Raw genomic sequence first — 7,002 nt, 5'->3', positions numbered from 1 at the left:
AAGTATGGCAATATGAGAGATGAATATAATGTAATAAGGGACGACAAAGGAAGACAAAATTCAACCTTGTTGATTATACCAATATTTCGTGAAATAATTTTGGATATACTATCAATATGGATTTCCATGAAAGCTTATTATCAACTGTTATTCCCTGAAATTTAATATGGGAAACAATTTCCAGTGGAGTCCCATAAAAAACAATGTCAACAGGTGGTTTCTCTATAGAGTTGCTAAAAAACATATTTTGTTTTTTGAAGATTGAGAGATAAATTATTTGCCTTTATCCATTGGGCAACATTTTCTAATTCAGAGTTTATTGTATTTACAAGAGTAAGAGGATTATTGTGCGAAAAAAATAAATTTGAGTCATCCGCAAAGAGAATAAAGGAAAGAACATCTGATGACCTACAAAAATCATTTATATAAACGAGAAACAAAAGCGGACCTAATAAACTTCCCTGTGGGACCCCACATTTGATATTTAACATTTGTGAATTATACCCATTCAAAGAGACATATTGCTTCCTGTTCATGAGGTAGCTCCTGAACCACTCCAAGATACACCTAAGCTACCCACTATGATTATGACAGTATGAAAGTATGCACATTGTATGCACATTGGATACAAGAGTTCATAACATCACGTGGTGTGGACAATAAAAAGGAAATAAAAGGAAATTCCACAAAAAAAAAATCATTTTTCATGAAAATCACACATTTCATCAACTTGATCATGACATAATGTTAAGAGTAGTAATTATTCCCCCTGTTTTCTGAGAGCAGTTAGTCAAGTGCTCTTTCATTGTGATAGAAAAGTGAAATCATGTTTCATTTATCTTATATTTTCTTTATTGTTGTCTACACGTGATGTCATAAATTCAAGTAGTCTCCTCAATCAGAGGATGAAAAGTTTAAACATTTATAACTTTTGCATTTATTGTCCGAATTTCCTCAAATTTTCACTGATGTGTTTTACTAATGTTGCTGCTTTCTCTCAATCCACATTGCTCTTTGGGTTTTGGTTTCCTTTAAAGCTTCTCACCTCCCTGGTTCAATCCATTATGTGTTGTCATCTTGGTGTACATAGCACGTTTGAGGTAAATCCCGACTCTGAGAGACATTGCGCAAGTCAACGAGCGCCCGGGATTCCCCGCGAGTAAGATAAGGGTGTGTAAGACAAAGAGAGGTGTTACCATATGCAAGATAGATGGAGAAAGATGTACTGCTAGGCTCTCCTTGGAAGTAATGCTCGTCACCGCCGAGCCAGGTGCATTGACAAAAGAGAGTTTACATGTACACAGTATGCAGTAATCAGGACTATAGTGCTATCACAGCAGTAAAGGAGACTTCTCCCTGTACAGTTCGCTCTCTCTTTCAATGTGCTGGCTAAAGTATACATTTCTTTTACTAATTGTTACCGTAATGATAGAGGCATTATTACCCCCCGTCCTCCTTTCAGAAAGAGTTAAGTCAAAGTGCTCATCATTAAGGTAGAAAAGTAAGTGTATGTTGATTTTCGTTTCCATAGAGAAGTCGTATATAATTTCTTTATGATTATCGTTGTCTTTGAGAGACGTCACGAAATGTTGCAGTCGTCTCATCCAGCGATGGCTTTAACAGATGTCAGGTTTTCCTTAAACTTTCGCTGCGTGTTTATCTACCATAGTAAAGATATTATGTCGTTTCCCTCAACCCGCACAGTACATTTGGGTTTCAGTTTGCCCTTCGAGTTGGAAAGGTTTGCACTGAATCTCTGTGGACAAGGAAGTAGGCCTACTGTATGCAAAGCTTGGGTGGCTTTTAAGAACACTGTACTCCTTCAAAAGCCGATTTGGAGTTTCTCTTTTTTAAATCTACTCAACCCTTGCATTACTTACGCTATATATGGCGTGTTTTTTTTTGTGTCGCCTAAAGTGCTCGTATTTATCTCCGCAAGTTAGTCTCTCAAGTAAGGAACAGTTATACTCAGGACATGGCTGATAGGAGACAAATGAAAGTATAAGGTCCAGAATATATTAGTGACCAGCTCTTAATTGTGTTCGTATGTTAACCCGCTCGATACGGTAACTTGGCGGCCTGAGTATTAAATCAATTGGGATTTCAGAATTCAGTATGGAACGGGTTAATAGCGTTATACTCAGAGATACGTAGATTTCAATCTCGCACAACACCACGAAGGATTTTGTGAAAAAGAAAACTGCTAGAAGAACAGTTAAAAAACAAAGAAACCAACACTCATGATACCTTTCTGATTTATGAGGTTTTAGAGCATGTTTGAGAAATACTAGTGAGCAGTCATAGTTTCTTTCGATTGATATCTATAATTAGCACGGTGTAATTGTTTCGTCATACCTTGAACACCTGGTTACTTTTCACCACGACATGATGAAGCAGTACACAGTTCGTTTAATGTTGTCTGTCACGGATGATTATGCTCCAACTACAATGCTCAAATGTGGAGTGTACGTGGTACAATGCAAATTACACTGCAAGGCGCTCGTCATCACACAATTGGCTATTATGATACACTGCAATGAGTTTGTTACACCTAAGAATAACTTACGACAGCAGATGGACAGTCAGTAAATGACATTGATATCAGTCCGGACAGTCCATCAAACGGTTTGAGAAGGAAACGCGTTGTAAAGTTAACGGTTTCATACGTGTGGCTGTATAAGGTATATCAATATCAAGTACTTGCTTATTATGAACTGACAATCCTCGACGTATTAAGAGCAAATAATTCCATAATCAAATACTGACCGTGCTTTGCCTAGCATCTACGAGGTTTATTCTACGCACGTCTGACTTAACAAGGGAATATCACCACTCCTCTTCCACAAAATAGAGAAATAATGTAATTTTGGGTAAGCCTCTCACAAGCTTTGATGTTATTTGTTTTGCGGACAAGGCATGCAGTAGAACTTGAATACATCATGGAAACCGTCTAATTTAGCACCTTCTGCACACTAACAGTTTGAGTTCAATCATGTGCCAAGTTTGTAAAATGTAAATGCTGTGTATAGGTATAGAGCCATTGTTGCACGGATGCAAGAAAGGGCAACAAAATAGTGTAGATTAAAAAAGAGGGGAAAAGCTGATCGGATCAGCAAATGATCACTGCAATTATTGACTGACGCCTTGAAAAGGCATTGTACATCAACCATGTCAACGAGATGGCGGCATGCCAACATGACAGGTATTCTGACGTTTCGATATCACATTAAGAGTGGCCTTCGGACTCTGTGCATGTCTCTGTATATAAATGTATATAGCGTTCCGTGTAAAGTGGTGGTTACCCCGATGTGATAATAGCACAACATTTCCACGGCACAGTCCTTTTATTTGTCTGGCAGGCATTTCTCTTCTGTGCATTGTTATCATGAATGTGGGAAGTGTGCGAATCGCGTTTTCTCCACACGAATGGCATGACAAGTTGAAACAAGGATTGCCCAAAGAAACTTCTAAAATGCCTTAACCCTATTAAGCCCAAGCTATTTTGACCCCTCGCAGGCCCAGGGGGGAGGGGGGGGGGGGCACATTGTGCCCCCCCCCATATAACTTTTTTATTATTCGATGTATCATCGTCATATTTGGGACGTGGGTAGAGTAACTCATACTCTACATGACCGTACATTTGAATTTTCACAAGGTCACCCATGGAGGGCGCTATTTACAAAAATATAAAGAAATACATAGGAAATATGCTAAAAACATGATTTTTCGGTATAATTTCTTTATCCCCATTATATATGTCTTATCATAGACCAATCATTTTCATATTTGTCACAAATGATAAGCAAGTGGAATTTTATTATTTGTTAGGTTTGAAAATTCCCAAGGTCACCACATGGGGGCGCTATTCATATCAACATAGTGATACATTATGAGACCTGAGATGAAATGTTTGGGATGGGTACATGTATAGTTATGACATTTCATATTTGCATAAAAGTGGAATTTTGAGATTGCAAATTGAAAATATGATAAACTAATGATATTAGAGGCATAACTTGGGTGAAGGAATCAAAATAACTCAAAATATAAGGGCAATCTGTAAAAAATATTATTGTTTTCCATTATCTCTATTATATCTATTGTTTTATGCCATTATCACATAAAAACAAAGAAATAATAAGAAAAACTTTCCAGGACCATGATTACTTCAAAGTTTGCTTCATCAACAAATTTCAGCCAAGAAACATCCATTTCATACACTGTAATGCTGTTAAATGAAATGGGAACAGAAAAAAAATATGCAAAATCTGACTGACATGGTTGTCAGTTTATGGTTGCCATGGCAACCGGCAACATCAAATATAGCTAAATTATATATCAAAATGTTCGCAATAAGATTTTAGGAAAAGTCACCAAATTTGGTTGAAATCGGATTAAGGACGAAGGAGTGGTAAACGAAAATCTGGTAGGGGGGCACAACGTGCCCCCCCCCCCCCCCCTTGGGCTTTATAGGGTTAAGGTCGATTAATTGACAAAAACCATCCTAAAATTTCGACTTTTCAGCCCACTGAGTATTCGAAATGCTTTTTTCGTCATACAAAACAAGAAAAGCAGGAGAGAGACACAGAGAGATAGAGAAAAGTAAAGATTATGTTTGGTTACTCTTTACCAAATTAAACATGAATCACTTATGACTTACCACGCAAACACTAGGGCTTACTCTACAAAAAAATTGATTGTCTCTTGCACTTTAAATATCTGCATGGTTTTTTCATGCTATCAAGAGATTGGAACTTTGGCAACCATGCATGTCATACATGTGATTAAACACATCACTTCAGCAGCGAAGAACTCAGAACTTTTGCCAGCCGTGGCTGATGTTTTGTTTTGATTAAGCCTTAATTGGTTTATAAGCTAATGAAAACAAACCATTAAAGAAATAACTAAGGAGTGATGTTATATTAAATTGATTAAATATAACGATTTGATTGTTTTTCCTATACAAAATGCTCCTCATCGACATTATCATTGAGTAATCATTGTAACCACAGAGGTTGCATCAATCCTTCCCTCGCCTTCTTTTTAGTAGTTACACGTTCAGACGGTAGGGACTTCGAGGAAATGTTAAATATTGCAAAGACACAAACGATCTTAAGCACACACACTGGATTTTTTTTTCATCATCACCTCTCAGATTTATGTTTCAAAAGAAAGTCAAATGAACTACATAACATCATGGATATCCTTTTATAATGCAATTCATTTCACAGTATCACTTGAACATTCAGAATGCAGGAATTTTGACACACATTCATAGTTGTAGCATGAAATAGATAATGGTTATTGACGATAATGATTAATGATGTTCCTCAACAAACAAGGAACAGAAGTAGACCGCCAAGAAGACTCTGTGGGGTGGTCACTGAGAGTGAAAGACTGTATAACATACTCAAACTTGCACGTCAATAGAAAGGAGACGAAAAAATAAGAAGAAAGAATCATAAGTATTAAAATACAAATTATACGTCGATGGGCGTTGCTCATGGCAACTCTATGAGAAATACAAATCATTCGATATGACGAACTATGACATACAATGTCACAACGTTAATAACATTTCCTTGCCGTTGTGCTTGGGTGAATTTTGCAAATAAGAAAAGAACAAGCTTCATTGCGACCAAAAAACATAAGATAAATAGAAACAAAATACAATGTATGTAGACTCTTGAGAAATCAAACGTACCGGACCTAAGGAATTGCCTGCAATAAACGTTTCGTTTTAGCACCAATGCACTAACAATGAATAGGAGGAACTTGCAACCCTAAACGTAAGCTCCCATCTAATTATCGTGAGACCAGTATCAAAGGAATCTCTGCAAGCTATTACAAAAGCTGGTAAACAAATTCTTATGCTAACATGTTTTGAAACACTACCTTTGCTCATCGAGGATCTTTTTAACATTTTCTTTTTATCCGTACATCTGAATGCAAAATTCATTCGCGCTTCTTCCAGATACGCTTCTCCATTCGCGTAATGGTACCACGATGTTACTAGTAATTGCTATATAGTCGTATTTTACTTGATTGGGATGCGTGTTGCAATCTGAACACTCTCAGACAGTCCGACTGTATTATAAGCTCACTTTGATGATTTGATTTGTAAGCTTATTACAAACTATTGTTTGTTTGTTTTCAAAGGGGATGCATATTGCCCTGTTATTCTAAATATTGAGGTACAAAGGGCATCAAACAAAACACTCCCTTAGAACAATCAAATCGATTCACGATGAATATAATCTTTCTTAAAAGAAAATCAAAAGCTATTTAGTCAGGTGTAGCGTCGTGACTTGACAGGCCGACAATACTACGGCGCCATGCATCCACCAACAGTCAGCTCACATAGGGACCACTGTTAGTTCACATTTTGGGGAAATACTTCTCTTTGCAATGCTACTAAACTGATATTCTGTATTGTCTTCAAAAGGGTTTTTAACATTCCAACTCTGGTGAATTTGTTAATTGTCAGAAAAAAAGTAAACAAACATAATTTATAATTTATGCCAGCCTTACAGTCATTTTGTCTTGAACAACGATAAAAAAGATAGAAAAAACTGTACAACGTGTATATCAATCACCGCCAGCTCTCTTATCAAAGAAATTATTTTTATTGCTATAGAACTATGCAAACACATCCAACCTATTAATATCTCCACAAAAGGTCCCATCCCCTTGTTTATACGTCTTCCATAATAATGCCCGAATTTTCATTTTCCATATCTAAATGAAAACCAACATGACCAAGATGCAAATCAAAGTCTAAAGCAGACACAAAAATACTATAGGCCTACAATATGCACACTAATTCTAATACTTGTGCTTCTGCCCATGAATGCAGTTTAAACCACACACATGTCAGATAGGATCGAAGACGAGACGGAACGAGATAAGACAAGACATGACAAAACATGACAAAACAACAATATTGTTATAACTTTTCATCCTGTTTTGTGTTCAAACTCGTATAGAGCTAGTCAAGACTCC

This window comes from Diadema antillarum, unplaced genomic scaffold (assembly GCF_040938485.1).
Source record: "Diadema antillarum isolate AM-2024a unplaced genomic scaffold, OU_Dant_1.0 scf00000095, whole genome shotgun sequence".
Classification (NCBI taxonomy): Eukaryota; Metazoa; Echinodermata; class Echinoidea; order Diadematoida; family Diadematidae; genus Diadema; species Diadema antillarum.
This window is presented reverse-complemented; position numbering follows the sequence as displayed.